The sequence below is a fragment of the Corvus brachyrhynchos genome, unplaced genomic scaffold, assembly GCF_000691975.1.
Source record: "Corvus brachyrhynchos isolate BGI_N302 unplaced genomic scaffold, ASM69197v1 scaffold17, whole genome shotgun sequence".
NCBI classification, from domain to species: Eukaryota; Metazoa; Chordata; class Aves; order Passeriformes; family Corvidae; genus Corvus; species Corvus brachyrhynchos.
The window spans coordinates 16,404,702-16,425,366 of NW_008240046.1; the positions used below are offsets into that span (position 1 = coordinate 16,404,702).

The 20,665-nt window shown below is 35.1% G+C and overlaps 1 protein-coding gene across 4 annotated transcripts in view; it reads left to right on the plus strand.

Moving 5' to 3' along the window:
- The window catches only part of GLRA3 (glycine receptor alpha 3), a 91,038-nt gene that overhangs the window by 471 nt on the left and 69,902 nt on the right, over positions 1–20,665 (plus strand). The window contains exons 1-2 of one of the 4 annotated variants that reach the window (XM_017744631.1): positions 4,943–4,948; positions 18,249–18,251. The exons of the other annotated variants lie outside the window; for them this stretch is intronic. The gene's annotated coding sequence lies outside the window, so the exon portion shown is untranslated. Of the gene's footprint in view, positions 1–4,942; positions 4,949–18,248; positions 18,252–20,665 lie in introns of those variants that run through there. 4 annotated transcript variants of the gene reach the window in all.

A 20,665-nucleotide genomic window follows, 5' to 3' on the forward strand; every position in this document is an offset into this window, starting at 1 on the left:
AACATCAATGATATTGAAAATTCTTAAGGTGCAAAGTGTCTACCTGTAAAAGTTATAGAAGGTGATCTGAGTTGGGAATATATAGACTTCATTATTATTGTCGGTTCTTTTCAGCAAAAGGAAAATCAAAGATTGCGTTAGGTCAGAAGTCTTGTATAGAAACAGAAAAACACTAGCTGAGTGAAGATAGGATATGGTCTATAGAAGTTCCCCTAAGAGGGAAAGCATTTGCTGTACTACCGACATCTAGGATTTGTATTATGAAAGATGGCAACATATCCATAAATTATGACCTGAGTGGAAGATTGAGGTTCATACGGCTTTCTCTACTTTCTGCCCAACACGCTCTTTCTAGGTGAAGTAATGTTATTATATCAAGGCAAACACTGCAAGTGTGGTGATACCAGGCTAAAATGAACTTGAGTCCTCCGTGAGGGAAAACTTTAAAAGAAAAATCACACATGTAAAGAAAGAGACTTCAGTGTCATCATATATTCACTGCTAATGCAGTTAGCTATGCTTGTTATCAACAAACATTCTAGCTCCGTATCACAATAAACAAACTATGGCATATAATATGACAGTGCCAAACTATTTTAAGAATCACATCGTTACTTAACAAAGACAAAAAAAGAAACTTACATTTGAAAAGAGAGTTTGGGGATTATACATGTAAGGGATTTATAACCATGAAGTTAAATCAGCAGCGTGTAGTGTCCCACAATGATGGCACACTTCACAAGTACTCACAGGTTTATAGCAAATCTTTCCTTTTTGAAGTTAATTTAATTACGTGCTTTGCATCAACATATGCAACATTAATAGTTTATAATGCGATTTTATTGTAAATGTGCCTCAAGAAAGAGATTTTAAGAAACTTGGTCACATGGTATGAGATTGACACTGGGAGAAAAGTCAATGCATGTATATTACACTTCAAATTTTTCAGTGTGTTTGATGTTCAGTGTAGGTGACCAAATCCTTGTATAGTGTAGGCAATGCAAGCAGCACTATGCTATTATTATTCTATTTCATTGTGTATATTATAGAACTTATTTTTCCTCTGCATATTTTTTCCATCCTACTGTTGAATTGTTCATCCTTTATTTTAATGATATAAAAACATTTGTTCCAAGGGGGAAAAAAATCTGTAAAGTCAGTTATGAAAAGCATCCAGGTGTTTTGCATCACATACATCTGAACTAATATTTAATTGTTTCCAAATGTATACAGAGATCTTATTTAGCATAAATTCAAACTATTCTCTTCAATGTCCAGATAACTGTGGTATTTTCCACCTTCTGCTCATAAATAGCCATTTTATGATAATGAACATGGTTACTGTGCACAAAGACTACATGGTTGGAGAAAGAGTTCAGAAAGCTGCTCATGATCTGTGTATATCTTCCACATCAATCTCAAGATAGAGACAGCTGGTGACTTTAGGTCTAATAATAATACATGAGAAACCTGAGTCGGTGCAAACACATTGGAGTCTTCTCCACATGCTTTAAAATGGAAAAAAAGAAAAAAAAGAAAAAAAATATTAAAACCTGTAAAATTCTCAACTCTCCTGGAGCCATTATTTTTATTTCTTTTCCAACTTAAGCCTTGTGAAATGATTTCCATTGGAGCAAAGGGAACAGGAAATAGTAGACACAGACTTGAGCCTTAGCACCTATATAACACTTGATGAGAAGATGGATGTGCTTGCATTTCCAGGAACAGTCAAACCTTAAGTGGTTTACTTGCTTGCACATTTTGGAGGAAATAATGTTATCTTCTCCTACATTGTGCAACTTTGAAACTTTTCCGGTCTTCTTTAATGAACTGAAGGCTGTGTGAGAAAACTGAATGAAACTAACAGGAAAAACCTCCATTACTTGTCCAACAGCCCTGAGGATATTTAAAATTAAAGTTTAAATTATATGCCTGTGAAGATAGAAAAGGGATGTTTTTCAGTATAAATTTAGACTTGCTACTTTAATGAGCAAAGTCTCAAGATGCATGCTTCGCAAGAAGAAACTTCACCTGATTTATTTTTTATTAATTTTTAATTTTTCATTCCGCATCAGAAGACCCTTCAAATTGCAATGACTGAAACAAGACGTATATTGGTCATTATAGGATCTAATAATTAGTTTGATCTCCAAAAGACATTGTAGGGGAAAAAAAAAAAAAACATTAGAAGAGCAATGAAGCTGGCAAAGGGTCTAGAGAGTAAGTCTTGTGAGGAGCAGCTGAGGGAGCTGGAGTTGTTTAATCTGGAGAAAAGGAGGTTCAGTGGGCACCTTATTGCTCTCCACAACTCCCTGAAAGGAGGGTGTAGCCAGGCAGGGATTGGCCTGTTCTCCCAGGTAACCAGTGACAGCACAAGGGGAAGTGGCCTCAAGCTGTGCCAGGGAAGATTCAGATTGGATATCAGGAAGAATTTCTTCATGGAAAGGTTGGTAAAGCATTGGAATGGGCTGTCCAGGGGGGTGGTGGAGTCACAATCCCTGGAGGTGTTCAAGAAATTACTAGACATTGCACTTAGGGCTGTGGTCAGGTTGAGAAGGTGGTGCTCAGTCAAAGGCTGGACTTCATGATCTTGAAGGCTGATCTTTTCCAGCCTTAATGATTCTGTGATTATCTGTAGTCTTTCATAATATTGTGCATGTTTGTACTACTATGTCATAGATTAACACACATATTAATAATATATTAATAGACCATAAGCATGAAAACAATGGTTAAAGCACATAACACTCTGGTTTATGCAATATTTTTGAGGATGGAGAGAAAAGCTATTATCAGACCCAAAGTAAAAAAAATATTACTTATTACTACCAGTCTGAGCCCGAATGTGATACTAAGAGGGTGCAGATGTAAAAAAGAGGGTAAAATCTAGGAAAAGGAATATAATTTATCCTAAAAATAACTTTAATTTGCTACCAAAGAAAGAAAAAATTCTGAGATATGGTTTGAAGTTATAATAATGTCTAAGACTGAGTATTCTTCTGAGTTTTCAATAAAGTAATAGTGTTAAAAAAAATCCTCTGGATTTGCCTGAATTCCAAGAAGTCATGACGAAAGCAAGATCGTATTTGTAGAGTCAACACGAAGATCAGATTTGTGAGTCAAACAGTTTTATAAGAGCTCAGGAACTTTCATGGACAGCAGCACTGATCTATTAGAACTACCCCATCAGGGACTTGCCATGGATTTGCTTTTCCCTTAAGGGGTGCAGTGTATCTATTTTATATGCAGACCAGCATGTGGGGAAAGAACAGGGCGAAAAGGTAGGGGGCACTGTGGAAATGCAAAATAGATTCTCCCTATGTGGTATTTCTTTATTTATCCATATTAGCATAGACCAAGAATCATGCTACAATTAGATTATTACCTCTTTCCTTCTTCTTTTCACTACTCCATCGGACTTACACTGAAGGAAACAGTATCACAGACACAGATAATGCTCTAAAAAACCAGATTTTTGTGGAAAAAAGCTCCATGCAACCTAACTTTGGGACATATCTGAGGTCACAGTTAACTGATTTTGAAATTGTTCCTGCATTTCTTTGCAAATTGATTTCAGGTGAATATCTATAAGAAGCAGAAGTCATTATCCTTTAAGCCAGTATTAGTTCCTTCAAATAATGAAAGCGAAAAAATACAACAGCTTAAAACTATTAAATCTGACATAGCATCACAGACGTCTTTGAAAATAAAGATTTTCAGGTGTTCTAATGCAGCTTCAGTAGCTTATTAATATGTTAAGAATTAGACCTACAATACTACTCAAGAAATGAAAGTGTCTGTTAAAATCAAGATACGAATAAAAGTACATAGAAGAAAATCTATTAATTCAAGATGACAGCACTGAGGCACAGTACCATTCCTCAGCAGCCCAGACTCAATCTGAAAGATAGTTTCTGTGGAATAAATCAGTTTACAGACTCCAGGTCTAATGAAAAGCACTTAGCACATCTCAGGAAGTAGCAAAGGAAGGGGAGGCAAGCTGGGAGTTCAGATTCCCAGCAGGAAGGAGCAGGATTCTGCCATAAATGTTGTCAGTCCCACAGCACTTGTATGAGAGAAGAGCAGTTCAAACAGTCCAAATTGATGAGCAAAGTTAGTAATGAAGAGGTATATCCAAGGTCAAAGCCAAAGGGTCAGGGCAGCAGGTGAGGCTCACGATCAAAATTACGAAGGTACAAGACTGGGTGAAAGAATGCTTGCACACTCTCATGCAGAGACCACAAGAATCTCCCCAGCACTTCTGAGGGTGAAAAAAAAAGATAAACAAACACAGATAAAAGAAAAAAAACAAGTCATTAGAGAAGACAGTGAACTCCTGCTGAGGGTTCTACAGAACAAATACAAACAGCTCTGTTTCAAGGCTTGGTTACCAGAGCTCACACTGAGCCCAGTAAGTAAAACTCCTGTGATGAAGCATCCTTCTAAAAGTCTAGGAGGAGAGCATCAGTACCTTTAGGGAAGTACTGTACTTTCCAAAACTCAGAAAAAAGTGACAAAAGTGGGTTTTGTAACCAAGAATATGTAACTTAAATTCTCTCGTATTTCAGCTCTACCAATTTTTCATGTATTTCTATACCTCTGTAGACACTGAAATCCCTTTGTACCAAATAGGAGTTTCTCCATGAGTACAAATTTGATTATGGCTTTAGCTATCCATTCTTTATTTCTATAAAAACTTGGTTATTTTTCTAAGTGATTACCATCTTTATAATTTTGGGAAAGGATTAGATATGTTTGTGTTTACAGTACTATAAACTGTAAAAAAAAATAAATAACATAGAAATTTCAATCAAACACAAAAATCTTTCAATTCTTACAGTGCTAGTGACATTTTCTTACTTTTCAACCTCTCCTAATTCCTTCCTAGCCAATTGATGATAACAACAACTGAAAGCAAGTAATATTGTGAGATAAGTGCTGTACTTCTGTATGATGATAAATGTAGTAGTTCCTCTACCAGATTAGTCTTGTCCAGGCATCCTAGGAATCCTGACAATCAGAGAAAATGAAAATTTTTACAAGATTAGAGCTTCTTATTTTAACAGATTCAGAATACAGGCTTCAAATGACCTTACTGACTATTACATAATAGTACCTATGGGGAATTATTCCTGCAAATCAGCTTTTCTCAAGTAATGGATGATGAAGAGCCCTTGTGTGTGGTGTTGCTTCTTGTCCTCTTTACTGCTTTTCCTACTAATTTTTGTGATGTTTAGTGATATAATCAGTAAAGGGACATAGCAAATAGAAGATATCACTTTCACTGATACATAGGCATCATGAATAGGTCAAGTAAAAGGCACCTTTTTGAGGAGACCAACTACCAGCAAAAAGGAAACATCTCAGAGGGCAGGAAAATACACAGCAAAAAACAATGTTTAACAAGAATGCAGGACCAAAACAGAAGAATGAGAAGAACATTGGGAAGCAGAATATCTTGCTCAGTAAAGTCAAGAGAAAAGGGTGAGAATCTTAAAGCCTGTACTTTTTTTCTAGCTCAATCCATTATTTTTTATAGCTTCTGAGGCAATATTATCCTACCTGGCTGATGTCCTTAGATGTTGTGGCAATGGAAGTGCAAGTAGTGAGAATAAAAAGAAAGAGTGAAAAAAAAAGTAAAAAAAAATAGATGGTGTGTGTTTATACAGATATAACACAATGCATTTCATTATTAGTTTTCCAGTTATATGTCTAATTAATTGCTTCAATACACATTGAATACAACAGCAAACAGGGTAATAATACTCAATCTACACTTAACTGGACATTCTACCTAATGAACAGAAAAACAGAATCAATTATGTTGGAAAAGACCTCTGATATCATCAAGTCCAACCTATGAATGAACACCCCCATATCAACTAGGCCATGGCACTATGTTCCATGTCCAGTCTTTTATTAAACACCTGCAGGGACAATGACTCCACACTCCATCATGTTTTATACAATTTTTCTATACCACATACCACCCTGTTATTTCTCTGGGCTGACACTGATGTACAAAATGAGTGGGGACAGCAGGGAAAGTCAGGGCTATTTCTAGGTAGGAACTTCCCCAAGGAAGATCAGTCCTCTTTGATATTGTTATTACTGAAGTCTCCTTCTGGTGACATGAAACATTAGCAAAATGCAGCTTCCAAGGGAAACACTTTGACACTACAGAAAAGGTAGAAAATTTCAAGAACGCTCTGGTCCTACGTAGTCATGGTCAGTGATGGGGCTTTTGAAATAGTGGAGCTGCACAAGTAGTGGGGCTACTGACTAATACAAATCAATGGTCATAGGAAAAAGCAAAGCAGCCGATTATCCTGAGGTTCTTTTAGTGAAACAATAGAGCAGAACACGGGAGTACTAAATTTTCTCAGACTGTTCCTTAGGTTGAGCTAATTGCTGTTAACCTGCATGGGATTCTTACAGTTAAAATTAATTCAGGAAGAATATCATAAGCAGAATCAAAACAGCTATGAAATTTAAAAAAAGCAAACTCATTTTCCTCTTTATAATTAAAATTCAAGTTGTAGTTATATCTACATAACCTACTGTCTTAGTTTCATTCCCTCTTTGATCTAAGATAGATATCTAAACACATTTAATCTAAAAAAAGAGTTGGATTATGCTACCCATCACACCATTGCTCAAGGCTTCATATACTATGTACTGTTTATGTTAAGACTCTGCTATGTCTAGAGTTTATCTCCAGTTCCTTGTGAAACGCAAGCTGAATACATTCTCCCTTTTTGAATTTTGAAAAGTAAGATACAAACCCAATGCAATCCTAAACAGCATCTCTGAGGATCCACAAGTACCAGAATACGTAATTTCACAGATCACTTTCTACAAAATTGGCTGTTCACAATTTTGTACAATTTTTACCAACAATTAACATTAATTAATTTTAATTTCAAAGGTAACCACACAGCAGAAATAGCTAGCCAATACAGTTACTCCAGCACGGTTCCCAAAGGTTGCTTTTCTTTTCTTTTCTTTTCTTTTCTTTTCTTTTCTTTTCTTTTCTTTTCTTTTCTTTTCTTTTCTTTTCTTTTCTTTTCTTTTCTTTTCTTTTTTTGAAACTATGGTGACTTGACATCTTAGTGGGGGACTACAGAGCTTAGAGACTATTTTGGGAAAAGTTGGTTTATAATGTCCTGGGGTACAGTGGGACTCAATTACTAAAAATATCCTGAGTTTTTGTCCTGCTATGTCTTTTAATTTCATAAAGTGTTTCAAAACTGCACTGTCCTTTATTATTCAGTAATGCACAGGAGAGTCCATTCCCTGAGCATGTGTAGGCTATGACATCTCCATCTTCAGGGACCAACTAAACTTCCAGGTATTTGAGCAATATATATCCTAAGAGTGCCCTACTAGATTAAATAAATGTCACAAAGTGGTAAATTGCCAGCAAAAAGAAACACCTTGAAATCAATCATGACAAAAGCACTGACTTCACGCAGCCAAGTTGTGGCAAGCTCCTGTGTTCTAAAGTGTCAATTCTGTGCCCAAGCACCTCTGTAGCACTTCTGTGAAGGGATGTGTGTCTGTGGGATCTTTTCCTTGATGTTATTGGGTCAGATCCATTACCTCTGACTCATCAGTATTAGAACTAAACTCAAAGTGGGCAGATTTCAGATCTTATCTGGAGTAAATCCCCTAAAAGACATTTTTTTAAATCCGTAGTGGTTTTTTTTTCATTGCTTTATTCCAGTAGAAAGAATTCTTTCTGGAAAGTTTCTTTTCTTTGCTTTTTCTTTTTCTTTTTCTTTTTCTTTTTCTTTTTCTTTTAAGGCAACTCTTAATTTGTAAGAGTTAAAGTAGAATAAAATATCTTGCAGTTTCCCTCAGTTCTTGTGCACTAAAAATTGGTAGTCAATTGTTTTGAACATAATATTGCAAGCTTTTACCACAAAAAATGAATATGAAATGTCCCCACTTGAGACAGTAATCTATGATTACAAGAAGTACAATAAAGTGGGGAACTGGAATTAAAATGCTATTTTCCAACTTCTCCACATTTATGTTAAAATTTTACCAATTTTATCTCCATAGCTTATCCTAAAATTCTATCACTCTGCAAATGATCTCTCAAAATATCTCAAAATATCTCTATTTCTGTATTTCTGTTGTTTCTCTACACGTATCTTTGGATTTAAGAGTGCTCAAATTTTCATCTGTAATTAAAATGTGAGCACAAAGGCACTTGTTCAAATTCCCTAAAAATAATGGTTAACAGAATGCTCTTTTTCATGCTTTTCAACAGGGATGACTCCTTCAGGAGAAAACGTGTCTTGCACATAGTAAAGCCTATAATACTGTTTGGGAAGGGGGCAGCGTCCTCAATGCCTTCATGATGATCCAGGGAAGGGGCTCTACCTGGACCCCATGAAGTCCCTTACTCAGCTGGTGGAGGATTTGTGAGGGCAGTGGGAGATCAGCACAGGTCATGGCCCTTCCTTCCCTCAGCTTATTTCTAGTTCTTCACACAAAGCTCAGGATACTAGGATGATAATTAAGGGGATGCTGACATAATGAAGACTGGAATAGCAAAGACTATATATGTATCTGAGGGGAAGTTTAAACACCACTTTCTACGTGTGAAAGAGAATGCGTGTAGTGGACCAGGATAATTTTGGTGGAAGCATGAAAGGCTAGCAGCACCGTTTTCTTAACCTTCACATTATTTTCTCTGACTTATTCCGTAAGGAATATGCTTCAGTGCATGCATTAGGAATACTGGGTCCTGTCATTATGTGGCATGAATTCTGTCACTCTCATCATCACCCTGAAGCTCAACTCTGGTTTTGTTAAAGAAAGTCTTATACTGATTTATAACAGTGTTGATCCTGGATAGAATTAATAAAAAGGAAAAAATTACTTAATCCACATATCTCATGTAAATTAACATGGCTGGTTGAACATCACCATTCCTGTCTCACAAAAGATTCCAAAGCGCGGAAAGATATTCTCACTTTTTCAATGCATAAAAAGAAGTTTAAGTTGCAGAAAGCAGGAAAAAACTCTGCTAATTCTGTGGGGAAGAAGTTCAGAGTCTTTGAAAATTAGAAACTGAGACTCCAGTTCCCATTGACATTGGAAAACTGATTGGGACTGACAAAATAGAAAGGACACTGAGCAGTATTCCACCCAAGCCTGCCAGCATTTCATAAAACAACATTGAAACATATATGTTTCCGTAAAACACCATTTAATGAAAACAGTAGTTTTTCAACTAGAAATATTTTGTCTTAATTGAAAATTCTAAATTAATGCTAATAACGCAGATCTGCACTATAATTAGCCGGCTAATCAAAATAAACAATTTCATGTGAAGCGTTTTGGGAAAAAAACTTTATACAGTGACTTTTCAGGCTATATTCAGCTTTTCTCTAACAGAACTTTTATCAAACTTATTTTAGAAAAAAGTCAAATCTTCTAAACAGCCATCTGGCATGCTCACTCAAGATACAGGATTGATAAACGAAGTGTTTCCCTAAGACAAACAAAATAGTGTTTAATCTAATTGTGGTTCAATCTTCACAAATCTGGGGGTTTAATTCAAAATTAATTTTTTATCTAGGTATGATAAACCTCAATCATTCTAATGTAAGACTTTCTGAGAAGATTTTTATGCATAGTAAAAATTGAGAACAAACAGAAAAAAAAAACATTTTCAGTTTTGGTTATGGTTTTCAACTCATAAAAGTGGATTTTTAAAGCAAAACAAGAAAAAGAAGGAACAGAATACATATGACATTATAATTGACCATTAATTATGATTACAATAAAGATATCTCTTCTACAGATGTACACTTTAGTGGACATTGTTTCTGTTTATACTGTTGAGAGTACAGCAACCTAATACATGCAAAGCTGATGGGGCACTGCCACAACAGTAGAAAATCCATTAGAACTAGAAAAGTCGGTGATACACATCTCTACAACTTAAAGGGCATCTTGAAATGTATTCAAAATACGGAAAGAAGCTATAATCTGTAGGATTCTGTTAGCAGAATTCACAGGTTCTTCCTAGATCTAGGAAGAATTGCCTTGAGAAACAAGAGTTTGCTGTCAAAAGTCTCATTTGCATTAATCTGCCTTTCAATCTCGTGTTGCCTCATTGTCATCAGCAGCATTACCATTCATTATGGTGGTGAAAGACGCCAGTCATTTCCTGTGCAAATTCAGCTGATTAGAGGAATCATGCATTAAGCATGACAATAAATGTAATTATTCAACTCTGACAGCTTTAGAGAAGAATACCTGGTGTAATAATGTAAAATATTCAAGAAATTATTTTACTTGGTTATTTTGCAATCTATCCATTATGCCAATAACTTTTCTCCATTATCTGAGAATACACAAATTACTCTTTTTAGTGAGAGAATAATGCAAGTTCAGACTACTATAAATAAGTGGTTTACAGATTCTGTAATATTTAAAAAAATACTCCATTGCTTTTAGCCAAGTGCTATCAAAAAAACCCAAACCAAACCAAACCAAAAGTTAATTAAATTTGGAGAAGATCTAATTATTTTTAATTAAAATATAAAGTTGTCAAAACCTAAACCCATTCAGTAGGTCCTTGGGAGAGTAAAAGATTTGTCAGAATTTGAATATTTGAAATATTCTCTGCTCCTCTTTGAGTTAGCTTTTTCCTCCCCCAAAAATGGGCTGAATAAATTTAAAAATGGTAAGAAACTAAGACCTGAGTTTAGAACATTTATAAAAATAGTCTATACAACAGCTTAAAAGACTATTAAGAGGGTGCGTCAAGGAAAACAATGAAAAATGTTCAGAACAGAGTCCTGAATCATAAAATACAATGATTCACATGCTGCATGGCTAAAGCTGGCAACAGTGAACTTGTCTTATAAAACAAAGCAAAATTACAGAGACGACCTGTAGTTTGTTGAATCTTAATTATGATAGAAAGCCCTGCCCATAGGATTAGGAAGAATGCTGACAAATTAATTTTCTTCCTTTACCCTAAGAGATTCTTTTTTCCCAAGAAAGGGGTAAAGCATTGTGCTTATATATATGTACCAGGTCACAAACAAACAAACAAATTATATAAATTTAACATTATCTAGATTATAATATACTAGAATGATGATCATATCAGAGAAACTTAATCAGAAGACTTAAAATCACATTATTCTCTCTTTTTTTTCTCTCTGTTAAGAAAAGCTGAAACATTCCACAGCAATCCAAAGTTTTTTGAAACTATAGTCCACACTTTATATAATTTATGTTAACATGTGTTAAATATGTGTTTACTTTAAGAAGCTGTTTTACTTCCATGACAAGCATGACTAGAGAAAGACTGGAGGGCTGGAGGAATTCTCAACTGTATTAATAATAGCAAAAAATATAACACCATAAAGGTATCAGGAACATCATAAAAATATGCTTTTAACCATTGCCTAAGCTACAGGAGCATTAAAATTTAATGTTAATTCTGTAGTTGAAGCACAAAAACGATTTTTATTCAAATCTGAAAGAAAGTATTTTTCTAATAGTTGCATTGAAATGCAATCCCCTATATATTTCATGTAGCTTTGATTTATAATCACTAAAGTAATAATAATGGATAATTAGTGAACTTAAAATTGAAAGTTTTTGTTTGATGCACATAAAAAATGTTATTTTGGCTGAAAATGTGTCCCAATGCAACTCTACTTATATCTGGAACATTATATCAAAAAATTAATCTATTTGCACTCAATCAAGATAAGACAATAAGAGGGCAACTAGAAAAATATAAAACTGTGAAAAGTCAGTAGAAAATCTAAATTTTATACAAAATATTTAAAATTTTCTTGAGAGCTTTTCTTAGAAAATACCTATTTAGAATCTTGGTAATAGAATGCTTCTGCTCCTCTTAGTTGATATGACAGTTTTTCTCTGACCAACATGAGTTAAGAATTCTACATTTTCTCTGTTCTGATAAAATTATTATTATCTAAAACATTGCAGGATATGAAAATCTGCATTTTCCTTGCACTAGGAACTGTCAACTTTTTGACCTACAACAAGTAAAAGAGATTTCATCTTTAATTAGCAAGAAACGCATTATTGTCAGTTCTAGCAGAAATAAAATGAAAAGCACTTTGTTACCACTTCAGTCTTTGTTAACACATTGCAAACTTAATTCTTTCTCCTTCCTTTACTATCTTTGGCTTTATTACATCCCACCCTCTTCCACTATTCTTTCACCCTTGGAAATGGGGTTTTTTTGGTCCCTCAAAATGAAATTCATTTATTCACCAGTAAATCATTATTCAAATAGAGTTATTTTCATGCTGGAATGCAAAGGAGTTGGAAGGAAATTCTCTCCTTGTATTAACCTTGAATGGTAGAAGGTAACATTGTCTAATTCAGGCGTCTAAACTAGGAGTTCAGTTACCCTGACTTCATGATGTACATGTGAAGAGCTTGTCTTCCAAGAATAATGCAGAGAAGGAGATGAATTTTGTGTTTTGTTTTGTTTCGCAGAAGAAACTATCCCTGTGTGAGCTAGAATGGAACAGCAGTGACAGCTGATTTTATAAGTCACTTTCAGTAGTGGATCCATGCAGCTGTGACCCCCTGACAGCTCTTGGCTTTCCAGAATGGCCCTGGATTTTCATTAATAAATACTGCTGATGAATGGCCTCCAATCAGAAAAGTCTATTTGTCTTTTATTTTCTATGAAGCCTTTTAATTTTCAGTAAAGAGATTGCTTTAAAATTGTATCAAAATTTTTAAAAATATTTGCTTAAAAAAATATTTATCCTGTCTTCTGAACTCCCACTCCACAGTATTTGCTAATCTTCAAGGTTTCCAAATTTAAAATTCTTTATTGCAGTAAAACAGAGACTCGTATTTCTCTTCTGACAGCTATCTTAGTTAGCCAGTTTAAACACATCACACCTCAAAAGAATATCTGTGTCACACTACTTAACTGAACAAATGCATTTCAATGATCAACTGTGCACAAATTTGGAAAAAACCTTAGTGTTATCCCCAAAACCCACACAAATTAGTATTGATTATGCTTTACATTAATGTATGATATTTTTTGGTGTAAAATGGAAGGCAAATTTTTTTGTTTCTAAAAAGAGCAGGATTTATTATTGTCAAAACAAAGAAAACACTTTAATTTGGATGGGCTTGAGGCCTTCAGTAACCATTCCTGTAATATTTCTTGTTTTTTATTTTAAGCTGTCACATGCTGGAACATTCTACTCTCAGTTTTTGTCAGGTTTATATACATGCCTTGAACAATGTGTGCAAATTATGCTAACTATAAACTCTGATCTTGTTAGTCCTTTACCTAGTTAATTGGTAGATCAGTTCATTAGAGACATTACCATTACATAAAAAGCCATCCTATGCTTCTGACCTCATCAAATTAAGAGCTTCCTTTCCCCCTTAATTCTGCCAGATGTATTTTATGAAGGTGTGTATTTATATAGAATATGAACCCTCAGAAGAGGGTTTGAAGGCTTTCTTCATATCATAAAATCTTATTGCTAAAATTTTCAAAAAGCAAAACACCATCAGATGATCCAACATCAATTAGAGGATCATTTCCTTCCTAGCATACCTCATTAATTACATGGTTATACTGAATAATTTTTGTTTTAAAAGCTGATGAATTCTATCACCATTTTTTCAGCTATGGAATTGAGGAAACTAGTCATGAGATTAATTCATCTAACCATTGCTGGTGAACCAGTGAATAAGTACCTCTAGACTAATTTACAGGAATGCTTTTGTATGTGAGATGCAATTAAATGCATATTGGCTGCAGTTTTTGCTTTCCTTCTAAGGGTGTAATTAATTCCTTTGAGCTTCTCTGAGAAGCATTTTAATATGAAGTGCATTAAAAACATTCAAATATCAGCTGGAGAGAATGGACCACAAACACAACATCCAATTGCTCCAGGGGTTTGGCCACACTTGCTGTCTGATAGAATAAGTTAAATAATGAAATGAAAGACCTACTGGACCATCACAGTCCGTGTAGCAGCACTGTAGTATGCATTATAAGATGAAATGCAAACCTTCTACCTCTCTGAATGACTAAAATGGATTGTGTTTGAAGGAAAATTAGCAATTTATGATCAGATGAAAAAAATCCCCAAGACAAATGTGACAGTAACCTGGTGTTCATGTAAGATTTTCAAGAAAATTCATTAGTAGTTTACCTATGGGAGGGAGAAAATGAATTTGTGGTATAATTCAAAGATCAAAAGTAAGTCTGTGAGACTCTGGAGACTACTCTCAGACTAATTTGGATAAATTACCAGACTGTCCTAAGCTGGACTTGGAAACATCTCTCCAGGAAGTTTCCAGTGGAAGGTACAGCACACCATATTCTTTCTTTATCTCTGTCACCTACCTGTAGCAGCAACAAAATGAGAAGATTCAGCAAATGGTGTAAGATGTAATTTCATCCTTCACTTTTGTCTATACTGTTCTTATTAAGCCCTTCTGGAGTGATACAATCTTTCTTATAGAAACACTGACAGTAGTCCATTACTTCTTTTCTTCAATATTTTCAAACAAATATATATCTTTTAGGGCTGAAACCACACACTGAAAGCAATTTTTTAATAACCCACCTTGAAGATGAATGTTTAAATGAGGGAAATCAGTGAAAAACAGCACTTTTCTGCAGTACAAAAATGATAAGTCTCAAAGGTAGCAGGACTGAAATTACCTTTGAAAATATACCTTTAAAAATAAAGGTTGTATAAAGCACATTCATATGTAAAGTTTCTTTCCTTTGTTTGTGCTTTGGTAAAAATGTGCAGAAGTTTGGGACAGATAGAAACAACTTACAGGTAGAACACTGTAGTTCTTAAAAAAAAAAAAAGACGGGAAAGCAATCTGATTTTTGCAGCTGTAAATGTTTTAGAGAAGGAAACATTTGTAGCAATTGTAAATTCCCTTTGAAGAGTTTTCTTCAATAACATTCTTTTGGAGGAAGGGAAGAGAAAGATGTTGTCTCGCAAACATGCCTACTTTAAATAGACGTTTCAGGAGCACAGATTCCTGACCCGTGCTTTATCTTGGTAACTGAATTGCCAGCTGCTAGATGAGATCTCCTTTTAAATTCTGTAGATACTGATGCTCTGGCTGTATAGTTGTGTTAGCTATATTTTTTTTTTTCAGATTTCTGTAGTAGCACTTATTTTAAAAACCCAAAAGGATCATAGAAACATAGTCTCAGCAGAGGGTTAAAAAAGAGCTGAGTTCTCATCACCTGCAATCACAGTCATACATGTCACAGCATCCTAAGTCCTAGCTCCATCTTGAAACACACAGAACTTTTCTATCTCAGCTCAAAGTATTAAACTATTCCTGAACTGAAATGTTTCAGTGGCTGAAAGTTTTAATTTTGATCTAAATTTATCCCTGGTTACTTCATATCCATTTGCTTTCATGGCAACGTTATAATTTAGCTTACAATTCTTTATTCTTTGCAGGTGTGTGTCATAGAAAGAACATTTACCTCCCTTTTTCCTCATAGTGGTCAACCTCTGATTTTTTAAGCTGCTTCTGGTTTATGGGCATCTCAAGTGCAGTTTCCGTTCTGGAGCTTAAGTCCCTACTGTGCAAGGAGCTGATGCTCATACAACTGCTTAGTAAGTCAAACACCCAGCTGTGAAAGGAATTGAACAAGATGAGCCAACATTACAGCTGTAACTTGCAAACCTGATTACAGCAACTGCAAGTCTGCAACCCAGCCTGTGTGTAGAAGGACCCTGAGAAGACATCATTTCACACTTGGAACTATGCCCATTGCTTCCCTTCCTTAAGCTCCTCAAATCAGTCAAGTGCCTTTTGACAGTCCAAAGATTTCTACATGAGTTATGTAATGTTTAATTTGAATTTAGCTGCTTTTCTATATATCAGAGCTCATTCCTTTTCACCAAGCTAGCCACATATTAAAAACAATACCTTATATTTTGCTAAATTGTTTCTTCCACAAAGCTGTATTTTCTTGGTTGGTACAGTTTGATCTTCTGTTATTATTAAACTGCATGTCCAAATTCCCATTTGAATTTGTCTCTCATTGGTTTTTATTCTGCCTTTCTTCTTTAGATAAATTTCCAGCATTTTCTGCCCCCTTGAGATATTTATATGCTTCAATCATGCTATTTTTTTTCACTCTTCTTTTTTGATAAACTAAGCAGATTAAGCTCTTAAAGTCTGTTACTTGAAGCAAATTTCCCTAACGCTCAGGTCATGGCTTAGTGGCTTGCTTCAGTACCTTTCCAAGTGCTTTAATGTCCTTTTAAAACTTGGACATGGAATTTGATGCAACATCCCAGAACTGGTCTCATTAATATCGTATAAAATAATAAGTGACCTTCATGCTTCTGCTCACTCTTTCAATCTTTCCGCACCACTGGATAACACAGTAGTGCAGTGAGAACTTTACCACAACAGTGCTGAGTTGTTTGATGAATTCTGAATCCTTCTTCACTGCTTTCTCCAGCTCTGCCTACATTCCCAGTTCATACATCTCTTATATCCTTCCTCTGATTGTTTTAAACTCTTCTACCTAAATGGGCGGAATATAAGAACTAGGTTATTTTCTTCACATCCTCAGAATTTATGTCTCTGTCAATTCTTTTTGTATTTCTCAGTTTTAAACTATCAATTGCTTTGCATTTTCTTTTCAGATTATAGATGGCTTTGCTGAACACCATTCTTACATGTAGCTTTTTGTCTGAAATTTAGGATGTGGGTGCTGATCTAGAGAAGCTGCATCTTGTCTGTGTCAGGTTGCTTCTTGCTCTCTAACATTTAAATCCCACTTGAAATATCTTCAGCTTGACCTAACAGTTTCTGACTAAAATATGACTTTTGGTTGGTAATGCACTGTCACAGACCTGTGATTTAGGAAGTTTTCCCATCTCAGTGCATGAAATTCCAACTTGACAGTCTTCAAGGCATTGATGGAAAGCTCATCTGTCCTCAGATTTTAGGTGAAAAAATAATTTGACAGAATAGACCAAAGACGTGAGTACTTATAGTCCCTGTGATTCTAATTTTCTGTTCTTGTCAGGTTTTGTGTGACAGCTTATTTGAAACAAAAAATTCTTACACTAACTTTTGATGTAAATTTATCTGGTCACAAATAATATTTGAATGCATCTTTTGACATTTTCAATTTTTTTCTTGATTCTTGTCCACAACTTCAGTTAACAAATTTCTTTTCAATTGTTTTTGAAGGCTTAATTTACATTTTAAAGATATTCGGGATATATCCAGGAAGCTGAAGTCAAGTACTGTTCTAAGTCTGAAATTGGAAAATGGCATAAATCCTTATAACTGTTAATAATATTTGCCAATATCTCACAACTCAGAATCACTATCAGGGAGAGCATTCTTGTTGGTAACTTTTCCTCATAAAATATGAACAGACCAGAAGACTGTGAGGTTATAATGTCTCTTCAAAAAGGCTTCAGCAACGGGAAGCTTCTACCTGTGAAAAAAGTGTACAGCTTTCTTTCTCAGTAATTTAAAATCAGATAGTGACTTTATGCTAATCACAAGTCCATTGTACCTTGCTTATTTTAAAATTCTTGCTGATATTAAAGTCTTATAATTCTGCCTGTTAGAGAATGCATGTACAAATTCTTTAAACTGTGACAGGTCAGAATGAATTCCCTCTGGAGGCACGCAAAGCCATTCCTGGACTTATGCAATAGTTGTGTATCGAGGATGAAACTATGTGCGTGATTAACACTGAAAGAAGCTCAGTTCTTGGATCAGGAAAGGGGTATAGCTTTCTCTAACCCCTTAGCCAGAGGCCTAGCTTTCAGAGACAGCGTGCAATAAAACTGAAGAGCCCTTACCACACAGAGTAAATTTTTATGTTAGTCTGGAAACAGAAAATCCCTTCCTAAAATCCACTGCTTTACTCAGGTTTTATTACATTACCAAGTTTTGCTCATTTTTAACTAGACAAGTATTCCACATGTCAGGTCTGATTGATGAAAGTTTTATTTGTACAACAGTATTCTTGAAATACATATTTTCAGTTAAAGTTAAATCAAATGGGCAGAATTCTGCAGAACTCAACCAGCTTTTACTCATAACACCCTAAGCTTAGTAAAAGGGAAAACATTCCTTGAAGAAATATTTAATTACAAATTATAGCTGACTTTTGAGATAAAACTTGTTTATAAAAAAGGTATTCATTATGTTGAATGTATTCTTTTCATAAGCAGGTATTAAATTATTCAAGATATTTTGAGACTTGTAATTGACTAGTGAAAGCAAATATTAATGATGCCATCATATGAAAAGGTACATGTCACTTTGAGAAAATCCATAGTCACAGCAATTACTATTTCTCCCAGTCAGCATTAGTTACTTTAATTTCAAAATTCTCTCTTCTATGGGAAAGCAAGAACTACAAGTACAACAAGGAAAGATTTACAAAAAGTTCCGTGAAGAGAAAAAAGGGCAAACAAACAAATTTTTCCTTCCCAGAAAATGATATTCAAGCTAACAATGGGCCTTTCTATATTTGTGTTCTGAATAATTTATGTATATTAAGAATAAAAATATAGGATTGTATATCCTGTAGTACAGAAATTTTATATACCTACAGAATAGAAATAAAAATTCCTGATAGAAGACTACTAGAAAGAAATCTAAGTGTTTAAGGCATGTATACTAAGTGTAACTTGATTCTCCTGCTTTCCAAGTAGATAATACCCAGCAAAGGGTAATTGGATTTTTGTATTTTATTTGCTTTATAAACATTTGCAATGTTTTACAGAAACATGAATTGCTACAAGTTGTAATAATGTGATGAATCAGATCCATTCAGAATGATTGATAATGAAAATTATAGCAATAGGATAATTTCAAACTGAACTATAAAAAGAATATGTTGAATACTTACTTTCTCAGAAAGGGAAGTACATTCTGCAGCTACGGGAAGAAATAAAGAACTAGGTTAGCTATTGAAGGAGAGTAAAGAAACATCTTTACTGAAACAGATACCAAAATATTCAAAACAATTTGGAAATGTCCAACAATTTAACAATTTATGAACAATTTAAGAATATACAGATCAACTTACAGATGGAATAGAATAAACACTAGCTAAGCAAATAAACTCAAGGATCAAATTTAACTTTCTGATTCAATATTACAATTAAAAGACTTCATTTCCATTTTTAATTTAAATGTGAGCAAACCATAGCCTTCTAGAGGCTTCTATGTTCATATTCTATGTGTGCCCAAATTTGTAACTCTCAAGGACTAATATGAAATATTTTTTTATTTAAGATAATAAATCCAAATTTCAAACTTGAAGACAAAAATTTTAACACAACTTCTAAATGGAAGTTTCTATAAAAGTGTAACTTTTAATGAGCTGAGTAACAGAGTCTCGAAAAGAGAGAAATTACATTTTCTCAGTCTGCACTCCACATGGCCTCTGCATACATATATACCTGTATGGAATTTTTCCATTTTGATATGCCATCCATTGTTAAGAAGCAAAATTTAGCATAGGCTTTTTATGAGTCAGAAAATTCCTAAAGGCTTTACATTATTCCCTGTGTTTACATCTAAACAAAAGCATATTTAAGCACTTCTAAAAGAGTGAATTGACATGGAGACAATGAATTGGGTAAGTAAAAGAGATTTAAGTCCTTCTATAGCAGATTTTTGACTTGAATTTAGCACAAATGTACTAAGCTCTTTGTCTTTTTTGAGACTCCAAAAGCCACAAATTATTTCAGTTGTACTGTGTATTGCAATGTTACTCAAAATTTATATATTCTCTGACTGTATTGTTTTGTCCAGTGTGTTAGATAGCACTCAAGTAAGAGTTGTTCCACAACAAGACTTGTTCTTTGGGTCCCAAGGCTGATCACAGTGCCACTACTCTGCTCTCTCAGCATGTGCAGAACACGCTTTAGAATGTCAGTGGGAGTTTTGTATGCATGTGAAGAGGAAGCTATAGGAGATGGCATTTGTCATGTGGCCCTGAGAAGAAAAGATTGTCCTAATGTAGTTTCTTCAGTAAGTTGTTAAGGTTGTGTCATAGGTTAGCAAGCATAGTCCTGGAAGGGATGTCCTTGCTAAGGGGTGCTTACAGTTTCCTCTGGGAACTGATAGAACCTATCAGCTGGCCAGTTTGAATATGGACAATTCTCTAAGCCACTTAAAGTTGTGATCACCTCTGTGATCCACATTTAAGAATAGGCAAACTCCCCCTCCAAGCTCTCTCTCGTTTCCGGCGCTGGCACAGGTGGCTGCGGGCCCCGTGTGGGGGCCAGCGGGGCCAGCCCAGGCCCTGCTTGGGCCAGGCCAGGCTGGGCCACGGCCATCCTGGAGCCGATGGACCTGTTCCATCCGTGGAACCCCCCCCACTGCCTTGCCGTGGGCAGCCGGAGCAGCTCGGCTCTCCCCTCTCTCTACTGTGATAAGCAAAATTCCAGCTGCAAGGCTGAGGTGAGATTAACCCTTTTTACTGCTGTGAAGAGCTGAAAACCTGAGGGAAGAGAGAGAGGAGATGCTTAAAGCTGAAATTCTGTTGTGAAGCTATGATATATCAGAGTATCCTGTTGTAATTTCATGAAGATATGGGGGGTGGAGCGTTCAACTCGTAAGCAAAAGCACC